Source organism: Petaurus breviceps, unplaced genomic scaffold (assembly GCF_028583685.1).
Source record: "Petaurus breviceps papuanus isolate PSGF00001 unplaced genomic scaffold, PetGlider_PUasm1.0 90434, whole genome shotgun sequence".
NCBI classification, from domain to species: domain Eukaryota; kingdom Metazoa; phylum Chordata; class Mammalia; order Diprotodontia; family Petauridae; genus Petaurus; species Petaurus breviceps.
In genome coordinates, this window is record NW_027187251.1 from 1,720,106 (window position 1) to 1,741,463 (window position 21,358).

The 21,358-nt window shown below is 41.4% G+C and overlaps 1 long non-coding RNA gene across 2 annotated transcripts in view; it reads left to right on the plus strand.

Moving 5' to 3' along the window:
* Positions 1–1,271: 1,271 nt before the first annotated feature.
* Positions 1,272–21,358, plus strand: part of LOC138177550 (uncharacterized) — a 22,829-nt gene continuing 2,742 nt past the window's right edge. The window contains exons 1-5 of one of the 2 annotated variants that reach the window (XR_011172547.1): positions 1,272–1,430; positions 3,167–3,251; positions 4,977–5,105; positions 7,038–7,184; positions 10,571–10,779. This is a non-coding gene — a long non-coding RNA (uncharacterized lncRNA). The remainder of the gene's footprint in view (positions 1,431–3,166; positions 3,252–4,976; positions 5,106–7,037; positions 7,185–10,570; positions 10,780–21,358) is intronic. The other variant, XR_011172546.1, reaches the window with a different exon arrangement.

Sequence of the window (21,358 nt, forward strand, 5' to 3'; positions counted from 1 at the left end):
AACATCCATTTCAACACCACATTAAGGCCTTTACAGTAATCACTGGTTAAATGGCTTCCATAGAGCCATCTGGGGGATTTCTTGGGGTATTCAGTCAGGAAAAAAGGATCTCTTTAAAGGCGATCAGGAATATTGCTAGGATGTCAGCTCGTGGGACTGAGGCCACTGACTGTTGTTTCGTACCCCAAAAGAAAAGTATTAACAAGGTAAATTTCCCCACCACTTCTTCCTTTCCTCTTTCCACTTCTCATCTTAGACAATTATGCTGGGAGTGTCCCCTCTCCTGTCCTAGAGGCTCTAGAAAACCCACCAGAGTATCTCTAAAGGTTTTGTTTCCCTTATGATACTATCAAGACATGTATATCACATAAATGCATACAGTGTTTAAAGATTTACAAGAAGCATATCTCATGACAGCTCTGTGAGGTTAATATAACTATTACTGTTCTTATTTTATTGGTGGGGAAACTGAGTTTCAAAAAGGGGAAGTAATTGGTCCAGGATCACATGGCTAGTGAGTGGCAAAATTAAGACTTGAACCCAGGCCTCCTGATTCCAAATGCAGTGTTCTTTCCTAATGCCTCCATTATCCTAATGCCCAATCAATATTTATGGTGTGGATAAGAGTCCCAAAGATCATTCTTCCCATTTCACAGATGGTGAAAACTGAGGACCAGAGCAGCAAAGATGACTTCCAACTGTCATTCCAGTCAGGCCGTAACCATACTGCATTGTGACCACTTTGGGTCTTGTACCATGGTAGAGGTTTAATAACTAACTGGAGTTATTATGGACTAGCCTGACTGACATTGATGAAGATCTCAGCTAACTGCTGACAGAAGATGCAGAAACATTGTGGGAGTGCTTTCTTCTTCCTTCCTCCCAATGATTTGACATGAGAGGAAAAAATCCCAGGCAGCAATAGTCTGAGGCTGCAAAGTGCTTGTGGCTTCCCTAGAAACGTGTGAGCAATGGCGGTGATGGGTACTTGTCTTCAGGCATCTCTCATGGAACAGGGAAAGTGAGGTGAACTTCCCCCTAGGTCAGGGCCCAGACAGCCCCGTTTGACATTGGCAGAAAGCCTGAAGGAGAGGCAGAGGTCTCCTCCTCCTACACATCAGCCCATGGGCTCTGCTTATACATGTTGATATGCCCTATAATTATTTCTGAGGCCCTATTAGCTCAGAATTCCTGCACCCAGCCCTGGCACTGGAGCTAGTCTACGATGAAATCCTAATCTTAACCCTGTGGACACCTTGGAGAACCAGTTTATAACAGGTTCTATTAAAATATACTCCCTTTTAGCATCTATCCACATTCAGAAAATCCTGGGTTTTGCTAAGCACCAGTTTCCCCGATCACCTGAAACCCCTTTGTTTGAGTGATGACACAGGAAGAAAGGGTCTTTACTCTCAGATAAGCTCTGGAAGGTAAGAGGTAGGGATGAAGGAGGGTGGTTAATGAACTGGGCCAGATGTTAGGGAATTTACCCAGCACCTACATAGGCATTTGTTTCTGAGTTTACAGATGCTAGTGTTTGCTAGGTCTTGTTAGGGGCATAGTCTGGTTACAAGGGACTGTGTTCCCTAGATCATCTTCTTACCCCTCCCCCAGTTTAACTGCTGACCTTTGTGATCTTAGACAGATGATCATAGGCCTCAACTTCCCCAGGGATAACCTGGGATTGATTCTATTTTGTTATCTATTCATGCTGGGTTAAGACAAGGGTTTGGTGGCCAGCTTCCTTCTATAGAAGGAATTGCTAAGAACTTGTCTCCTAATTCTTTACTTGTTTCTCCATAGGGTAAGACCTCTTATTTTATTTGATTAGAGTTAGATAAAGGCCAGGAGCTGGAGCCTACCTGGGGCAATTTAGCTTTATTCTTCATGGCTACAGCTAGTCAGCTAGCTTGCCCAAGGAGATCAGGAGAGAGAGTGTAGATATTGCTGCTACTAGAGGCAGCTAGGTGAATAGAGCTCTGAAGTTGGAATCAGGAAGACCCGAGTTCAGATCCAGCCCCAGACATTTTCTAGTTTTTCGGGCCTAGGCAAGTCACTCAACCTCCATTTGCCTCAGTTTCTCCACCTGTAAAAAGTAGAGATAATAATAGCACCTGCACACTGAGGTTGTTGTGAAGATCAAATGAGGTAATAATTGTAAAAAGTGCTTAGCGAAGCACCTGGCACAGAGTCGGTTCCACAGAAATGCTTATTCTCATCCTTTTCTTTAACCTGAACCATAAAAACCTACCAGACTCCAGGTATCAACTTGTTCCTGGTTCCTGACGAGGACAGAGTGCTGAGTTCCTGCCCTCAGGAATTCAAGTACCGAGTGTTCACTTGGGAGCAGAGCAGATTGATGGAGACTTGCCAGAATGCCACCTTGGAGGGAGATGTGTGGCTTCTGGCTGGATTAGTACTGGGAATAAGAGATGCTTACTGAGAACTCTGGGAATCAGATTGTGGTTTGTTCCTAGTGGGGATGATTGTATTGTTGAACAGTCAATAACTTTTGATTGCATGCATTGATAAATATAAATCTTATTAGTGTAGAATCAACCCTAACAAGCATTTGTTGTTCAGTCACGTCTGATTCTTCTTGGCCCTCTGGTGCCCATCACTGTTTTCTTGGCAAAGAAACTGGAGTAGTTTACCGTTTCTTTCTACAGTAGATTAAGGCAAACAGAGGTCAAGTGACTTGCCCAGGGTCACACAGCTAGAGAGTGTCTGAGGTCACATTTGAACTCAGGTCTTCCTGACTCCAGGCCCAGTACCCCTGGGCCATCTAGCTGTCCCTAAGCATATGCAATGGTAAATTGGTTTTACACATGTACCATATATTATCCTGGACAAGTCACTTAACTTCTCAGTCTAAGTTTCTCCATTTGTAAAATAGAGATGATAGCACCTACTTCAAGGTTTATTATGAGGACCAAAACTTAAAAGTCCTTTGTAAAATGCTTTGCAAACCTTAAGGCACCGTAAAAATGACAGTTATTAGAGAATCATATCCTTTTTTGATGGTCAGGAATATATTCTTTGCATATATATAAAACACTGTCTTTTCTTTCCCTAGAACCCAGATCTGTGCTCTGTCCCTTTAGTGGATGCTTACTTAGTCCATGAGACTGACTGACAGATTATGAAGTTTATTTCCTTCCTACAGGCCTTGTTTGTCATGAGGAGAACACTGAAGGTTTTGTGCCAGAAATGACTATTTGGTAATGCCATGGAATGATGTGAAAGAAAAGGTGATTATTTCTTTCTTCCCACCCTCCTTTGGCTCCCAAACAGCCTTACTCTAGTGGTAACATGTACCAGGGAATTATTGTTATTATTACTATTTCCATCCAAGATATAATTATAGTGACTCCCAATGCAAAGCCTCATCTCCCCGGCACTGTTGAGAGCTCAGGCCATGTAATTACTGCACCTTCTCTTCTCCCCACCTTTCCATCATCCAGTGCATCTAGCCATTTCTCAGACCAAAGAAGTCTCTATTGCCCTTAACCCTGCTCTGGGTTCTTGGAAAACAGAGGCCCCATCCCCACCCACCTCCATCTAGAAAAGAAACAGCAGCGAAACTAGGGCATCCTACCGTCCCCAGCCGAGTTTGAGAGGATCCTCGCTGCCCTATTTTTGCCCGCGGGCCAGTGACCAGGCAGGAGGATATCCATCTAGACCAGGAGAAAGTTAATAGCAGGGGATGGGGTCTAGTGGCTTTTAGGTCTTGGAGGGACCTGCCCAGCCCAGTGTCCCTCCCCCAACACGTGCACATAAACCCCCCTGGCCCTTTCTGAGGCCTCAACACAATTCAGTGATAGAAATGGCTATCTCAGGGAATGATGACTCAGCCAGGAGGAGCCCGGCAGTATTTGCTCTGGCTGGGCAGCTGTGCTCAGTATTTTTCTGGTAGCTGCCTGGTTGGGGAGGGGAGGAAACAAAGGAACTCCTTGGTCCATCATTCTGTGCAGCTTGAAGCCTGAGGCCTGAGGAGATAAAGTGAAATTCTCCTAACCCAGAGCCCTGCAGTCCAGAGATACAGGTGGCCTTTTCCTCCTTGTGCAGTAGTGCTTCAAGAAGACAGAACACTAAGGAGGGCCTCTTAGTCTTCTTGGGTACATTCCCTGAGAATCTCTCTCTTTAGCTCAATAAAAGCTTATTTATTGACTTGAAGAACAAGTGACATGGAAAGCCAAGGAATGAGACTTGAGAGAAAACCAAGTTATTTCCAAGTACACCAGGAGATTATAGACAGATGCATGAACTTTTCTCTAAGATAGCAATTATGCAAATTGTCCTATGGCCAAAACTTTACAAGCTTTGGAAGTCACTATCCTTCCTCTGCCCCATATTTCTTTTCCCTCTTCCTAATTATTTGCTCCTGCCTTGCCTTGAGCATAAGGATGTCCCTCTTTGATCTTCAATGGAATTAGTAGAGTGGGCATCTCATCTTTCATTTTTCCTGTGGATTCAGAGGTCAACAGACATTTTGGGGGTGAAGAACAAAGCAATTTTGGTGAAGCAAAAGAACCTGGGGTTACTGGGCCTTGAAAGAGACTGGTCCAAAGGGCAATATATTAATCTGAGTCAATATTAATAATATAGTCATTGGAATATTCATATCATACCATATTATTATAATGTATTGTGAATTTATGTTTATATTCATATATGTTGGGATGCTTGTTGGATGGCACTGGGCTACCTTCTAACCTTTCCACCATTCATAGTATCAATGAGTCAGGAGGTGAAGCTGTGCTTTGAATGTTTGTCAAACAAGCATTGATTAAGCCCTTACTGTGTGCCAGGCTTTGTGCTAAGTGATACAGAAAGACAAAACAACAGTCTCTGCTGTGAATGAGCTCATGGTCTAATGTCATAGCTGGACAGAGGCCTAATTAGCTCTTTCTGCTGGGGCACTAATTTCAGCATTGCTTCCTCCCCTTTTTTGTTGTTTAATCTTTTCTAATCAGGTCTTGACTCTTTGGGACTCCACTTGGAATTTTCTTGGCAAAGACATTGGAGTGGCTTGACATTTCCTTCTCCAGCTCATTTTACAGATGAGGAAACAGAGGCCAACATGACCTGACCAAGATCACACAGTAAGTGTCTGAGGCCAGATATGAACTCAGGAAGACGAGTTTTCCTGACTCCAGGCCTGTGCTCTATCCACTGGGGCACCTGGCTGCCATCCTCCCCTTTACCACCAACTATATATTCCTATTCCCCTTTGACTCTTCATCCCAACACATATATGCACATAAACATGTACATACACATTGACCTCTTTATCCTTAGCATGAGAGGGGCGTTGGGAGGAGAATATCTGCTTTGCACCCCCCTTTGGGGGTTCTTAGTAGAGGCCTATTCATCATATCCCTGTTACAGCATTTCAGTTTACCAGACTTCTGACCTTGGACAATGGGGATAGTGTTCTGGACCTGCTGGCATTTGCGGATTGGCTTCAAATGGCAAAATCCCAAGTGCCTTAGTTGAAGATTGCAGACCAACACTTTGGACAAATGGATCCCTTCCTCAGTTTTGAAAGAATGCCCACTGCCGCCCTCTCTGAGGCTGTCTTATCACCTATCACCTTGATATCCTAGCTTACCTTTTCCTACTGATTTTGTTCCTCATTCCCAAATTCCTTCATCTAAACAATCCAAAATTTAATCACTACCTGTGGTAGGTATTAATGAATGATAAACAATTTCACAACTATTTTTTCCCCCTAAAAGGTTTTGGTTTTGCTTTTGGAACAGGTGTTTCTCAGTGGGGATTTGAAGATGCCTTTACCCTTCCAGCGTCAGCTAGCAAGTTTATCTTTATCTTCTGCTCATGGTGATTCAGATCAATACCATGGAGTGAAAAGTCATTGTATGCAGAGCCCTGTACAAAGGGGTAGAGAGATATAGAAGGAGATATGGCTCCTGTCCTTGGGTGTTGGGCCTAATAAAAGAGACAGAACACACCCGTGAAAAGAGGACATTACTTAGAAAAATATATCTAAGTATATAATACTACTAGAGTATAGAATATACTATATTATATTATATTAATATATTATGATACTATACCATAATATCATATCTAATATACTAAATTATAATCCTACTATATATTGGAACATATATTATGAAGCATCATCTATGGCAAGGATTAGGATCTGAATGCAATTATTTGTTTAATCAAAGTCTACTTTAATTATATCCAATTTGTAGATGAAAATAAATGCCTCTGTGTTTCTATACTTAGGTTTTTATTTGCAAGCTTTAAGTTCATTCTAGGAATCTAGGCCCAGCCCAACACTTTCATTTATCAGGGAGAGTAATTAAGAAAGACAAGGAGCCTTTGGTTACAGTGAATGGAGAAATTTTGGATACTGTGGATATGTTCACTTACCTTGGCAGTGTACTTTCCAGGGATGTACACAGAGATGATGAGGTTGATTCAAGCATTGCCAGAGGTAGCTCAGGCTCCGAAGTAAAGTGTGGGAGAGAAGAGGTGTTTGACGACCAAACTGAGGAGCCATAGGGCCGACCTCATTGCTGTATGCCTGTGAAACCTGGAAAGTCTACCAGGGCCAGAGCAGGAAACTGAATCACTTCCATTTGAATTGTCTCAGGAAGATTCTGAAGATCACCTGGCAAGATAAGGTACCAGACCCCGAGGTCCTCTCTAGAATTGAACTGCCGAACGCTCAAACTCTATTGCAGAGAGCATAAGTCTGATGGACTGGTCCCGTTGTTCAAATGCTAAATGTACAATTACTTAAAAGACAATTTTATGGAGACCTCACACAAGGCAAGTGCTCACAAGGACACTCTCAAGGTATCTCTGAAGAACTTTAGTATTTATTTGAGATACGGGAATCACTGGCACAAGGCCATCCAACATCGTGTGCCCGTGTCATAGAAGGCACTGTGCTCCACGAGCAAAGCAGAATCACACTAGAACAAGGGAAATGTGGGATGTACAAAGCTTAGAGACATCTCCATCCCAAATGTTCTAATGGACTATTTGTGTCCCACCAGTGGAAGAGTCTTCTACACTCACATTGGATTGATCAGTCTCAGTCAGACACACCGTATCCTGACACTAGATTGTGGTGTCATTCGCCCTCTTCCAGTACAAAGGACAACAACAATATTAAACATAGGATGTGTTCTGAACAGAGAAAGGTAAACTTAAACTGCTTCATGAATTTGCTAATTGTTCTTCCATACAGTGACCCTTAGTCAGGGTTGTCTTTAGTTTATATATACTTAACTTTGTGTAATTGCTACAAATGGTATACTTGTTGATGTTTCTATTGTATTTAGCCATGATTATATGTATGGGTATGTGTGTTTGTGTGCACATGCACATGAACTCAGGGGATGCCGGAGATGGCTAGAGAATAGGCTTATAGCATCTAGGACAAGAAAGTCAATGGTCCCAACTGAACTCCAGGTTGGGTAGACCACATCTGGAATATTGGTTTCAATCCTGGGCATCACATTTTGAAAGAGGCTTTGACAAGTCCTATGCTAATGCATCATAATGACATAATGACATATCCCTAAGTTCTCAGAGGCTATGTCATGGAATACATCCTGTAAAGATGAGTCCTGTAATGTTGGCAAAATCTGGAGAATGAGCCCATGGATAGATTATGTCTGTTAGAGAACTAACCTAGCTAAGTTTGGACAGGCTTATCACTACATTAATTACAAAGGAAGGAAATTTTCCGTCATAGCAGTTCACAAAGGCCATTTGCTAAATGCCAGGAAGCGTGATGCTCTTTTTTGGTGGAGAGAATACCCATACCTGTAAAAGAACAGATCCTCCAGTCTTTGAAATACCAGTAAGTTAAAGGTTGAAAGAAATGGAAATATTTAATTTAGAGAAGATAATTTTGTGGTTGTATGAGGAAGATATCATCCTCTTTAAATTGGAGGGGCAAGGTGGCATGATGCAAAGCACACTGAACCTGGTATTGGGAATCCTGGGTTAAAATCTTAGTTCTGACACTTAATAGCTATGGGATCATGTACTGTCTTGGAGATTTAGTTTCTTGATCCATAAAATGGGGACAAGAATACTTGCATTTCCAACTCACAGGGCTGATATGAGAAAAGCCTTTTATAAATGTTAAAATGCTATATGAATGAGAGTTATTATTTTAAAAGTTTGAAGGGTTGTCACGTGGAAGGGTAACAGACTTAGTCCATGTTGTTCCTGAGGGCATAACTAAGACCAGTGGATAGAAGTTACTCAAATAGATCTACAAGCTCATAAATTCAGGAAATCAACATCCAATCATGCTTGCCCTTCCTGTACAACTCTCACCCATGTCTTTGTAAAACTTCACCACAGAGGATCCATCCAGTGCCCTGGAGGCCTCTCTTGATTTCTTCCAAAGTCAATGAACATCACTAGCACATCTAGGCCATTTACCTTCTTCCATTTCTCTTAACACTTTTCCAGTCCATCTTCTATTTTTGTCATACAATTCTATGATAATATCTTTTATTTCCATTCTTCTTCACAGTCCATCACTGGTGATATGCTACAGCCTACTCACACCCACCTACTCACGGTACATTCCCACTGCCCTCTGTGTGATGCATATATTTGGTCCTTCAGAGGCAGGGTGTTGCAGATTTCAGCAACACTGGCAAGGTATTTTATTGATCAGATAGACCTTTGCCATCTTAGGAAGCTTGGGCCCAGTAGTCATTTAGGTGGCAAAGGATGGAGCATTGATCATGGAGTCGGGAAGACGCCAGTTCAAGTCTTCTCTCAGACACTTACTAGCTGTGTAATCCTAAACAAATCACTTAAGCTCTTCCAGGCTAGGTTTCCTCATCTATAAAACAGGGATAATAATAGCACTTATCTCACAGGGTTGTTGTGAAGATCCAATGAGATATATGTGAAGTGCTTTGTAAACCTCCAAGTGTTACATAAATGCAAGCTATTATTAAAAATGCTCTGCAATTTCCTGAGGGCAAAGCAACCTTTCTTCCTCCTTTTCAACTCTGGGTCTGCCTCCTTGTCTCTGTATTGTCTGTCCCAGATAAACACAACCCAATAGACAAGCTCTGTCTGTTGTCCATTCAGAAGCATCTTGAAATCTGGACAATGGAGAGTCTTCATCCATTTGGTCATTCTTGTGTGGAGGGATGGGTCAGGCTCCTTTGAGTGTCTTCCAGAAGACTCTTCATTATCTTAGGCTTCATGCAATCAACACAATACTACATATAAACAGGAGTATCCAGGAGACATTAACATCCACTGGGAATCCCTCTTTGACCTGGAAACTAATCTAGATCCCCTTGATTCACAGTGTTGAATGCTTCTGGTGAGCATACATCTTCCTTTTTTTTTTTTGTGGCTCATTTGACATTTATTGTCAGAAGGTCATTCTGTTGTTACATATTCCAAAGAATCTTGACAAATAGATACGAGATACCTTGCTGTAAAAGAGCCTGGAGGGTGGTGTTTTGTTTTATTAAACTGAAAGTTTTTTCATTATCAACAAACAAAAATCACAATGAGGTAAGGTATTCTCTACATCTTTCAGTCCAATTATGAGATGGCAAAAAATTCTGTCCATTGTTGAATCTCATTTGTGAAAGCCTTTTGGTTCCTTACTAAAATACCCTTATTGAGGATACTATCAATTTGTATGTAGAAGAATCTCATAAAGCCTTTGTGTAAGGGAAGAGTGGGGCACATGGGTCAGTAGTTGTTCATCTTTCCATGATCTCCATGTTTTGTTATCAATAAGACATGAAATTTTTTTCCTTTGGTATCTTTCCCTCCTTTTAAATAGCTTGCAGTTTGGTCCCTCGATACAACCTCCAAAATGGGTCTCTTTTATATATTTGATTCAATATGGTTGCTTTTTCTGTCTTTGCTTTCTTAATGCCATTTCTACTTTTATAAGCACTTCAGGGACTGTGAAGTTAGGGTTCAAGTGCGGTGGTACCACTAACCTTGATGTAGCAAACAGTTTGTTGGAAGTTAACACAGATGTAATTCTTAGCTCCATATGTTTATTGTGGAGAAGAGAATTACAATTATGATAACTATCTTGAAGTGTTTGGGAGACATTCTCTAGCCTAGACCTAGAAGGCTGAACTTAGAACAATGGATAGAAATGACAAGGAAGGATTGAGTTCCCCTCAATACAAAAGGCTTCAGAACAGTTAGAGTTGCCTTAAAGTACAATGGGTTACCCCAGAAAGTAGTGGGATTTTTTTCACTTTGAGGTTTTCATGGGGACACTGGATAACCACTTGTCAAAGATATTTTAGCAGGGATTCTTGTTTGGGTATGAAAACTTGTGAAGTCCCATCCAACTCTGAGACTGTGGGGATAAATTTATCATGAATAGAATTGTCTATAAATGGAAAAGATGACTTTGCAAAGAGGTGAATTGCTATTTCTGGAAGTCTTCAAGTAGAGATTACATGATTGCTCATTAAGAGTCTTATAGCAGAGATTCCTGTACTGGTTGAGAGATTGAATTAGATGATTTCTGAGATTCTCTTCTAACTCTGGGAGTTTATGATTCCAGAGTTCTGGATTTCTTCTTGGGTCTCTTCTGTAAAATGGAAGAATTGAACTACATCATCTCCAAGATGTCTCCTGGCTCTGGGTCTGTGTTCCTATGATGTGCATATGGAGAACTTCACAGGGGAGATGAAGACTGCAATGAATCACTCACCCTTCACTGTACTTACCCACCCCACCTTTTACCCATTCACTTTCCAAATACAGAGCAAGGTAACCATTAATTCTTCTTTTACAAGCAGGTAGGGAGCTGCTTGTGACCTTTGCCTCTTCTGTCTCTGCTTCCTCTGTTCCACCTAATAGGTCTGTGAATCCCCAAGGGTTCTGTAACAGTAATCATAATAAAAACAGCCTGGACAGTATTCACCAAATGTCTATGCAACCTTGGAAGGAAGTGTCTAAAATTGCTTTCTTTGCCTCCTCCCTCCCTGCCCCTCAAATTCTAGTTCCAGAGTTGGGCCCAGAAAATGGGGGACACATGGACCTTGAAAGGAAACTATCATGTTTGGCTTTTTCCATGGGGACAGAGAGGAAGCAGAGCCCCTCTTATTGTGGGGCTGATTGTTCCATCCAAGGGGAATCCATCCTCATCCTATTTCTTCCCTCAAAGAAACATGACTGCCTGTTCAGCAAGAATTTCAGAACTATAATAAATAGGAAAGAAGATAAACCTTTTCATCCTTAGCTGCATTTTGGCTGGGATAAGGGTCTGGCTTTGCTGGGTTTAGGCGCCTAGCTGGGGAGGGAGAGGCTTGTTAAAAATACTCATCAAAAGAAGCTTATGAAACAGAGATCCTCATTAACAAAGAGGCCTAAAGAGCCAGAGTAGAAGGCATGAATGGGGAGAGGTTTAGGGGATGGTAACGGGAGGGAGAGGAGGAGGATCTGAGAGAACTATTGCTAATAAGTCTCTGGACAAGACAAACCAGCAACCCCGTCAAAGAAGGAATCTTGTCTGTGGACGTGAGGAGACACTCTTACAGTTTTAGGGGAGGCTCTTTCCTGCATTCTGCCTAGTCACCCTGGATTCCCTGGGGGCATATTGCCAGGCTTAACTCCCTTTGGCTGTATACAGGAAAGAACTCAGCTAGTGGCTTTGTGGGGCCATGTACAGGGGTCAGCATCCAGACTCACAGCCCCAGGCCTCAGAGCACTAGTGCTGCTGGAGCTTCAGGCTTTACATGATTTCTCATCATACCCTCATTAGAGGAAGATGGTGCTTCTGATCTCCTGGTGTATTACTTTGAGTTGTCACCCTGAGCCATCATACTCTTTCATCTAGACCTACCTGACAAGGCGCATAGATGGCAGACCTGGCACTGCCTTGGGGATCGGCAAAAAGTGCCTTGTAAGCAGCCTTAGAGCTCAGGCTTGGGGTGAAGTCTGACTTTTCCCTGCCCACCATTTATCCAATTAGTTACCAAATTCTGCCAGTCTGTCTTGGTGACTCCTCTTATGTCTCTGTTCCCTGGCACAGAGTAGGCACTGAATAAATGCTTATTGACTGACTGACCACTCCTCTCTTCTGCTGCCATTCTGGTATATTTCTTTCTCGTACATGTCTACTAGTCTGGACAGCTACAGTAATGCCCCTGTGAGTTTTTCTGCCTCTACTTTCTCCTGAACTTCAATCTATCCTGTAGACTGTTGTCAGATAATTTTCTTTTTTTTTTTTAATTAAATTGGTTTGTTTATTTACTTTTAGTTTACAACATTCAGTTCCACAGTCCCTTGAGTTTCAAATTTTCTTCCCTTCCCTCTCTTCCTCCTCATCATGGTGGCATGCACTTGAATATAGGATCTACAAATATCTTCATATTAATTATTAGTCAGGTTGTAAAGAAGGATTATAACTGGTGGAATGATCAGTGGGAAAGAGGAAACAAAACAAGAAAAAGAAACAGATTAAGTAGTTTGTCTCAGTCTGCATTCAGAGTCTGCAGCTCTTTCTCTGGATGTGGCTATCTCTTTGGATCATGAATCTTTTGGAGTTGTCGTATAACCTTACATTGCTGAGAGGAGCCCAGTCTATTGAAGTTAGTCATCACACATATGTTGTGTCTGTGATTGTGTACAGATTTCTCCTGGTTCTGCTCTTCTCACTCAGCATCAGTTTATATACGTCTCTCCAGGTTATTATGAAGTCTGTCTGCTCCTCATTTCTTATAGCACAATAGTATTCCCTTATATTCATATACCACAACTGGTTCAGCCATTCCCCAATTGATGGGCATCCCCTTGATTTCCAATTCTTTGCCACCACAAAAGGAGCCACTATAAATATTTTTGTACATATGGGTTCTCCTCCCACTTCTCTGATCTCTTTGGGATATAACCCTAGAAGTGGTATTGCTGGGTCAAAGGGAATGCACTTATTTATAGCCCTTTGGGCATAGTTCCAGATTGCTCTCCAGAATGGCTGGATCAGTCACCACTCCATCAACAATGCATTAGTGTTCCAATTTTTCCCATCCTCTCCAGCACTTATCATTTTCCTGTTTTGTCATCTTAGCCAATCTGGCCAATGAGATGTTTTGATTTGCATTTCTCTAATCAATAGTGATTTAGAACATTTTTTCATATGTTTATAGATATCTTTAATTTCATCTTCTGAAAACTGCCTGTTCATATCCTTTGACCATTTATCAACTGAGGAGTGGCTTGTATTCTTATAGATTTGACACAATTCTTTGATATTTTAGAAATGAGGCCTTTATCAGAGACACTGGTTGTAAAAATTCTTTCCCAATTTTCCCCTTCCCTCTTAATCTTGGTAACATTGGCTTTATTTGTACAGAAGCTTTTCAATTTAATATAATCAAAATTATCTGTTTTGCATTTTATAACCCTCTCTAACTCTTGTTTCATCATGAAGTCTTCCCCTCTCCATAGATCTGACATATAAACTAACCCTTGCTCTCCCAGATTGCTTACAGTATCAGCCTTTATACCTAGATCATGCACCCATTTCGACTTTATTTTGGTGTTCGGTGTTAGATATTGGTCTAAGCCCAATTTCTGCCATACTATGTTTCAGTTTTCCCAGCAGTTTTTGTCAAATAGTGCGTTCTTATCCCCCAAACCAGAATAATTTTCAATCCATCCTTAAGCCTACTACGTACTAGGCCCTGAAGAACAAAGGCAAAAATGAAACAATCTCTGATCTCAGGGAGTTCATATTCCATTGGAGGGAGACAACATACACATATATGCACCAACAAGATATACTTCTCTATTCATATAGTGATTTTATATGTATAAAATATGTTACTCTATATAAATATATGAAAATATATATCATTTTATGTATATATGTATATATATTCATATATACATATATTTCTAATTATTTACAGCCATAAAAAGAGCCACTAGAAATATTTTTGTACCTATTGGCCCTTTTCCTTTTTCTCTGCTCTTTGGCATACAGACCTAGTAATGATACTGATGGGTTACAGGCTTTGCACAATTTTGTAGCCCTTTGAACATAGTTCCAAATTGATCTCCAAAATGGTTGGACCAGTTTACAACTCATCCAAGGGTATATCAGTATACCAGTTTTTCCATGTCCCCTCCAACATTTGTCATTTTCCTTTTCCATCATATTAACCAATCTGATAGGTAAGAGGTACCACCTCACAGTTGTTTTAATTTGCATATCTCTAATCTGTAGTGGTTTAGATATATAAATATATAAAATACATATGGCACTTTGGTGTTTATATATGTCACTTTATATGTGTGTGTGTATACATAAAGTCACTATATAGATAGATATCTATATTTTGTTGTTGTTGGGTCCTTTCAGTTGTGTCCTACACATTGTGACCCCATCTGGGTTTTCTTGGCACAGATCCTGGAGTGGTTTGTCTTTTCTTCTCTAGCTCATTTTACAGATAAAGAAACTGAGGCAAACACAAGTTAAGTGACTTCACCAGGGTCACACAGATAGTAAGTGTCTGAGCTCAGATTTTAACTCAGGTCTTCTTGACCCCAGGCCTGTTATTCTACCTTCTAAGTCACCTAGCTGCCCCAACTATTTATGTATAGTTCTATAGCTGTAACTATATCTATCTATCTACATATAGATATATAAAGTACAAGGTAATTGGGGCAGGGTGCCAGCAGCCTGGGAAATCAGGAAAGACTTCATAGAAGGTGACATTTGCACTGAGCTTTGAAGAAAACCAAGGATTCTGAGAAGGGGAGGTGTGAGGAAAGAGTGCATCATAGCACACAGTACAAAGGCCAATGCTGAGACAGAAGAAGGAAGATTGTGTGAGAAACAGCAAGAAGTCCAGTGTGTGAAGGCAAGTAATATATAATTTGTCTGGAAAGGTAGACTGGAGCCAGCTGGCGAAGGGCTTTAAATGCCAAACAGAGGAATTTGTATTTTGTCCTAGGGGCAATTGGATCCCACTGGAGTTTATTAAGAAAGGGAGTGATCTCGGTGAGAGTTCTGTTTTAGGGCTATCCTTTTGGCAGCTCTGTATTGGATGGAATGGAGATAGGGGAGACTTGAGACAGGGAAACCAATTAGGAAGCTATTGAAATAGTCTGGGAACAAGGATCTGGATGAGGATGGTGCCAAGTAAGGGAAGAGAAGGGTGCAGATTCAAGAAATATGGTAGGAGTGTTGATAAGGCTTAGCGACTGACTGGACACATGGGGTAAGGAAGAACCAGGGATGATTCTGAGAATATAACGGTGTCCTTGACAGAAACAGGGAAGTTTGGACAGGAGCGGGGTGGGGCCTGGAAGTGAGGGGGGAGTCTCAAGGAAAAGATAGTGGATTCTCTTTCGGACATGGTGAGTTTGAGATTACCTATGAGACACCCAATCTGAAATATCCGATAAGGAGGCAGTAGCAGTTAGGAGAAAGACCATCTGGATATACTGATCTTGGAATCATCTTCCTAGAGACAATAATTAAAACCATTGGAACTAGTGAGCTCACTGAGAGAGCATATGTAAGGAGAGAAGAAGGCCCAGGACAAAAAGGTGAGGGGACGGTATGGATATTTCAGCAGTTGAGAAGGAATATCAGACAGACAGAAGAATAAGCAGAAAAGAAAAGCAGTTTCACAAAAACCTAAAGAGGAGGGAGGATCCAGGATGAGAGGGAAGTTAACACTATCAAGTGCCTCAGAGAGATCAAGAAGGGTAAAGACTTGAGAAAAAAAAAATTCTAAGATCTGACAACTAAATGGTCTTTGGTAACTTTGGAGAGAACCGGATCAGTTTGTACTAGTGTGATGGAATCATCTTAAATAGTTTTGAAAGCTGATCGTTAAATTTTCAGTGTGAGCATTTTATGCTTCAGAAATTAGCAAAGGCTCACAAAATCAGAGCTTGATTTTATTGTTTTGTTGAGTGTCTAGACTTAAGAAAGTGATGGGGAAATGTTAATAATGCAGATTAAACTTCAAAGCATGTCAGGCATAATTTTTGGTTTTAGAAGGCTGGTTGTTAAACATTTACCAGCATGCCACTGAAAATGATGAGAAGTTAGATTAGAAGAGGGTAAGAAGTAAGAGATATGGAACAGCAATAGCAGATAGCTTTAAAACAACAACAAAAAAAGAGTAGGTAGCTTTTTTCTAGGAGTTTGCTTGTGTGAAGGGGACGCGATGGTTTGAAGAGATGATAATGTCAAGTGAGGGTGTTTTAGAGATGGGGGAGATCTGGGCATGTTTGTAGGCAGCAGAGGAACTGGTGGATAGACAGGGAGAGAATAAGAGTTAGAGACAAAGAAGGAACAAAGGGGAAGAAATGAGAATGAATGATGAAAGGTACATGTAGCAAGGTAGGCCTGAGCAAAGAGAAAAACTACCCTTTCATCAAGAGGCTGGAGTAAAGGTGGGGGTTGGGTGGAGTCATGTCACTGTATTTTGAGTTACAGAGAAGGAGAGAAGAAGAAATACACAGTGTTGGGGCAGCTAGGTGGTACAGTGAATAGAGCACCGGCCCTGGATTCAGGATGACCTGAGTTCAAATCCAACTTCAGACACTTGACACACTTATTAGCTGTGTGACTTTAGGCAAGTCACTTAACCCCAATTGCCCTCCAAAAAGCAAAAAAACAAAGAAACAAACAATGAATGGCCTTTATTTTATTAGTAAATTAACTCCCCAGCTATGGGAATATTGGGACAAGAGGTAGTATGGAAGGCCTGGGGAGAAAAGATTTAACACATGCTAAATCATGCTCCTCCTTTGCTCAAAAATCTTCCGTGGTTTCCTATTGCCTACTACTTCAATCTGACATTCAAGGCCCTTTACAATCTGAAGCCATCCAACCTTCGGAGTCTTATCTCCTATAATTCCCCTCCATGTTCTGGAACTCTCTGTTCCAGCAAAAATGAAGCAACTGAACCCCACTCTTCCAAATGTGTCTTGTTCTCTTACACCTTGATAGTTACTCTATTTCTTAGCCTAGAATGTCTTCCTATTCCTTCTTCAGTAGTTGAATTTCCCCCCATCCTTCAAAGCCCAACTTAAGAGTTATTTACTCCAGGAAACCTTCCCTGATCTTACTAAAAAGTAATAACTTTTCCTCTGACATAACCATTTATTTTGTGTTTAATGAAAATAATATCAAATGATATTGTGCACTAAAATGGATATCACTACTACTACTACTACTGCTACTACTACTACTACTACTGCTACTGCTACTAGCTAACATTTATGCAGTGCTTTAAGGTTTATTGTTGTTTCAGTCACCTCCTATTTTTCGTGACCCCTTTTGGAGTTTTCTTAGCAAAGTTACTGGAGGGTTTGCCAGTTCCTTCTCCAGTTCATTTTGTAGATGAGGAAATTGAGGCAAACAGGATTAAGTGACTTGATCAGGCTCACACAGCTAGGAAATGTCTGAGGCCACATTTGAACTCAGGAAGATGAGTCTTCCTACGCCTGGCACTCTATACACTCTGTCATTTAGCTGCCCCATTTTAAAGTTCGCAACACACTTTACATACATTATCCCACTTTATTCTTCTAGTAGTCCTGTGAAGTAGGTTCTATTATTATCCCTATTTTATAAATAAACTGAAGCTGAGGGAAATTAAGTGACCTGCCCAGGATCACACAGCTAATAAGTGTCTGAAGGAAGATTTGAACTTGGGTCTTGTTAGCCCTAAGCCTTGTGCTCAGTCCACTAAACCACTTACTGCTTGTGGGGATAGGAGAGCACTTTATAGCATTCCATGTATCAACTCTATATAGATGTTTTGATTCTGCTAGACTGTAAAAGCTCTGTGAAAGCAAGGACTTTTACTTTTCTAAACTTTCTATCTTCCCCAGCCCCCTAATACGTTATCTGTATACAGCAGGTTCTTAAATGTTTCTGGTTTGCTATCAATGATTTGGATGAGAAGCTTTTCTAATCACGGATGCATGACAAGGTAACCAGAGGATAACAGGGAGCCAGGAGAGCCTCCAGGGGTGGGGACAGAGTTGGGGCAGAAATCGTCATTCTGGACTCCCCATGGGGCTCTTGTTGGCAGCACCACAGTCAGGTAGCAAACAATGAGAGGATGGAAGCATCTGTTGGGGCCAGATGTGGGGGCAGTTCCAGAAACAGGAGGCTTTTTCCTACTGGTTTTCAGGAAGGGTCCAATAGAAATGTTTTCCCCTGCTCTGTAGGGCAAAGGGCTTCATTAGGCAGAGGGTGGCCAACATCACATACATGTAGTTCTGAAAACTGAGGTGGGAGGTTAGAGATTGGTATTCTGGTTTAAGCAATGGCTATTGTGGGTGAGGACATGTTTGAATTGGGGGGATTTAGATTCCCAACCCTTATGTTTGGTGGATCATCCTCCCAGAAAGGGTTTAGCTCTCTGCTGTAAAGTCACAAAGGAGTCACGTACTCAATCTTACCTGGGTATGGTAGGCATAAAATGAATGGAACCAGGGGCAGGTAGGTGGCACAGTGAATAGAGCACTGGCCCTGGGGTCAGGAGGACCTGAGTTCAAATCTGGCCTCAGACACTTGACATACTTACTAGTTTGTTTGACCTTGGGCAAGTCACTTAACCCTAATTGCCTTGCCTTCCCCCCTCCAAAAAGCAAAAAAAAACCAAACCCAAACCCATAAAAAAAGAATGGAACAGAATGACACTGAGAACCATTTGCACTCCCTCCCCAGCTTTGCCTCTTAGAATCTCTCCTCCTTTAAAGTAAAACTTGGGTGACCCCTTCTATGTTATACTTTTCCTTAGCTCCCCAATTGTTAGTGCTTTCTCATCCTCTTAAAATTATGTTGTATAACTTTGTATATGTGTTTAGGGTCTGTCTTTTCTTTTTCCATATGATGAGAGAGTGAAGAGAGTGAGGAGAATAGGGAGAGAATAGGCAGAAAAAAAAAGGGTCATTTGGGCATCTTTTCTTGAAAATACAGATATGAAAACAGAAGGCCAGAAAGAAGCACAGACAAGTAGGACAGTTTTGACAGCTACGGGTTAAACTTACATAATTACAAAGGAAAGCAAGCTGTGCATAATAGAGATCTGCAGTTTCATGTACAATCCTTTTTTCTTCTTCTTCCAGTCTATTGTGTATGTAGAAATGCCCATTTGGGGGTGTTTATGTTCAGAATAAAAACATTAGAAAAACATTTTTGAATTGCAGCATCTTGTATTTTTTTTTTGTATCTTCTGTGCATAAGTTGTATTCTTTCATTATAAGGTAAGTAGCTTAGGGGGCGGAGTCAAGATGGTGGAGTAGAAACAGGACTTCCACATGACTGGCTATCACCTCCTCCAATTCATGTAAAAAGGTGACTCTGAACAAACTTTGGAGCTACAGAACCCACAAAATGACACAAAGAAGCTAACATCCTGCTGAGGATAGCCAGGCAGGCCAGCAGGAATTGACCAATGCAGCACTCTAGGAGCTGACACCAGCCCCGTGGGAGCCAGAGGTTTTAGCCCCAGGGTGGGCCTGACCAGTTGCCCACTGGAGATGCTAAGGACAAAGTGAGAGGTCAGTGGATTTTGGGATCCAGTACTTGGGAGTACTTCAGCCTCTTCCCCGCAAGAAGCCACTGAGGAGCCATGGCCGTGCAGCCACCTCCACATGGAAACTTCAGCTCCTGGCCTACACAGTGTATGGGGACCAAGCAACCAGTCTGAGGGTAATCGCTCTTTCTTTAACCTGCTTGGATCTGGATTGTGGTCTAGTGTGGAAGTCCTGGGGTGTGTGACCAGCTTGCCAGAGCATGTGGAGGCTTCAGAGAGGGCACCACCTTCGGCAGCTGAGAAAACCCCAGCATTTGGTATGAAGCTCCCCTGTCTGGTAGCAGAGTCCTACTGTGGCAAAAAAGCCCCAAAGTCAAGTAATTGAGTGGCAAAATGAGCAGGCAAAGGAGGCAAACCAAGCAAAGCAATCCAACATTAGACTCCTATTTTGGGGACAAAAAGGGATCAAAGCATGGAACAGGAGGAAGACAGTGAAGTCAGAGCTCCTGCACCAAAAGCTTCAAAGGAAAATACGAGCTGGTTACAGGCCATAGAGGACCTTAAGAAGCAAATAAGAGAAGTGGAGGAAAAATTGGAAAGAGAAATGAGAACGATGCAAGAAAATTATGAAATGAGAGTAAACAGCCTTAATGAGGAAAATAACACCTTAAAAAATAGACTAACTCAAATGGCAAAATAGGCTCAAAAAGACAGTGAGGAGAAGAATGCCTTAAAAAGCCAAATTTGCCAGATGGAAAAAGAATCTCAAAAGCTCATTGAGGAGAATCATTCCTTCAGAATTAGATTGGAGCAAATGGAAGCTAGTGACTTTATGAGAAATCAAGATGCTGTGAAACAAATCCAAACAAATGAAAGAATAGAAGGCAATGTGAAATATCTCATTGGAAAAACCACTGACCTAGAAAATAGATCCAGGAGAGATAATTTAAAAATTATTGGACTACATGAAAGCCATGATCAAAGAAAGAACCTAGAAATCATCCTCCAGGAAATTCTCAAGGAAAACTGCCCTGATGTTTTAGTACCAGAGGGCAAAATAGACGTTGAAAGAATCTACCGATCACTTCCTGAAAAAGATCCCAAAAAGAAAACTCCTAGGAATATTATAGCCAGGTTCCAAAATTCCCAGATCAAGGAGAGAATATTACAAGCAGCCAGGAAGAAACAATTTGAATATTGTGGAAACACAATCAGGATAACACAGGATCTGGCAGCTTCTACACTGAGTGATCGAAGGGCTTGGAATATGATATTCTGGAGGGCAAAGGAGCTGGGATTAAAACCAAGAATCACCTACCTAGCAAAACTGAGTATCATGTTTCAGGGGAAAGTATGGTCATTCAGTGGAATAGAGAACTTTCAAGTATTCTTGATAAAAAAAAAACCAGAGTTGAATAGAAAATTTGACATTCAGATAAAAGAAGCAATGTATATATAGGAGGGTATATGGGCATATGAGTACATATGTAAATGTGTGTATATATGTTTACAGGTATACATAGATAGAGGGCACAGGACCAACTTAATAGGAAGGGATGATACTTAAAAGGTGAAATTAAGAGGTGAGAGAGGAATATGAGGAGATGGGGAGAGACAGAATGGGGTAAACTATCTTATATAGAAGAGGCAAGGGAAAATGGTTACAATGGAGGGGAAGAACAGGAAGGCAAAAAGGCAAAACCTTCCTTCCTTCCTTCCCCCCTTCCTTCCCTCCCTCCCTCCTTCCTTCCTTCCCTTCCTCCCTCCTTACCTCCCTCCTTCCTTCCTTCCTTCCTTCCTTCCTTCCTTCCTTCCTTCCTTCCTCCCTCTCG